A 2205-nucleotide genomic window follows, 5' to 3' on the forward strand; every position below is an offset into this window, starting at 1 on the left:
CTTGTACCGCCAATATGTTTTTCCCAATAAAAAAATATTTTAAAAAAATAAGGACAAAAAAAAAGAACCTTCCTCTCTTTTCACTTACCTCCATCTTTCCAAGTATGATGTCCTTTTCCAAACATTAGCCTTTACTAACAACATGCCCAAAGTATGTGAGATGAAGCTTTGCTATCCTTACCTCTAAGGAGAACTCTGGCTGTACTTTCCCCAAGACCTATCTGCTTATTCTTTTGACTATTGTTGTTAGGTGCCCTTGAGATGAGTATGACTCATAGTGACCCTATGAACAACAGATTTGAACCCTGTCCTATCTTGTGCCATCTTCATATCTCCTGACACATTAGAGCCCATTGCAGCAGCCAGCATGTCAATCCACCTGGTTGAGGGTCGTCTTCTTTGTCAGCCCTCTACCCTTCTAAACGTCATGTCCCTCTTCAAAGAATAATCCCTCCTAGCAATATGCCTGGAGTATGCGAGGCAATGCCTCTTCATCTTTGCTTCCAAAGAGCAGTTTGGCTCCACCCTCTCCAAGACATATTTATGTTCTTTTGGCGGTCCTTGGGATGTTCAGTGCTCTTCTCCAACACCACAAGCTCAAAGGCATCAATTCTTCTTGTCATCCTTATTCATTGTCCAGCATTCAAATGCATAGCAAGTAATTGGAAAGACCATGGCCTCAATCAAACGTGCCTTTGTGCTCAAACTGACATCATTACTCCACAGTACTTTGGAGACGTCCCTGACTGCAGACTTTCCCAGTGCAATGCATCTCCTTATTTCCTGACTGCTGGTACTAAGGGTGTTAACTGTGGCTCCAAGTAAGATGAAATTGTTGACAGTTTCAATATATTCTCCATCCATCATGATGTTGCCTATTGGTTCATTGGTGAGAATCTTTGTTTTCTTGACATTGAGATGCAATCTACATTGAAGGCTGCATTCCTTGACCTTCTGCAACAAGTGCTTCAAGTCCTCCTTACTTTCAGCAAGGAAGGTTGTGTCATTTGCATAATGCAAGTAGTTGATGAATCTCCCTCTAATCTTGATACCACATTCTTCTTCATAGAGTCTAGCTTCTCAAATAATTTGCTCAGCATACAGATTGAGTAGGTATGCATGGAGAATACAATCCTGACTCGCGCCCTTTTTAAATTTTAAAACTTTTGGCAGTCCATGGAATATTCAATACTCTTCTTCAGCACCACAACTCAAAGGCATCAATTCTTCTGTCATCCTTATTCTCCATCCAGCTCTCAGATGCATCCCAGGTCATTGAAAAGACTGTGGCTTGAATCAGGTGCACCTTACTCTTTAAACTGACATTATTGCTCTTTAACATTTTTGATAGGTCCCTGACTGTGGATTTTCCTAATGCTATACATCTCCTGACTACTAGTACCAAGAATGTTAATTGTGGATCCAAGTAAGATGAAATAATTGACAATTTCAATATTTTCTCCATGTATCATGATACTGCCTATCGGCCTAGTCATGAAGATTTTTGTTTCTTGATGAGATGTAATCCACATTGTCCTTTATCAGAGTGGCTAGAGAAGGACAGGGAGTCAGAAGCCAAAAGCATTGCAGTCCTTATCTTTGTGGAAGAGTAAAAGGCCCACTTGTGTCTTCCCCAGTCTGCTACATTTATCATTGATGCCTGATTTTGCAAGGGAAACCATTTTAAATTTGGTGGGTACAGAGTTGAGTCTGATAGTATGACCACAGAGCAGGTTCTGGGGAGTGGCAGGGGACCAACTCAGTGGGAGAGAGAGCAGATATGCCCTCTAAATCCTGTTCTCTAGCATCTCCTCCCTAAAGCTGAGAAGTTCCTGCTAAGCTTTTAGATGCTGAATCTAAGACTCGATTCCCCTCTACTCTGTGTGAGAGTTCCATTTGACTCAACAGAATGATCAGCCTAGGTCTGAGCCCCTGCTCCATCCTGTTGTTGTTATATGCCATCGAGTCACCTGCGATTCAGAAGTGACCCTGTGTACAACAGCCCTAAACCCTGCTTTATCCTGTACAATCTTATTGTCTCTGACATACTCATCCCCATTAGTCTAGTCACTGAGTCAATTAATTTCATCGAGGGTCTTCCTTTCCACCCTCCCTCACGCTCTAGCTTAGCTTTTGCTTATTTCCTTTGCAGCTGTCAGACTTTTAGACTTGACTGCATAACAAAGGAAACACTTTTCTCTGTGG

This window comes from Elephantulus edwardii, unplaced genomic scaffold (genome assembly GCF_000299155.1).
Source record: "Elephantulus edwardii isolate Elephantulus edwardi_28Jun2011 unplaced genomic scaffold, EleEdw1.0 scaffold00243, whole genome shotgun sequence".
Lineage (NCBI taxonomy): Eukaryota > Metazoa > Chordata > Mammalia > Macroscelidea > Macroscelididae > Elephantulus > Elephantulus edwardii.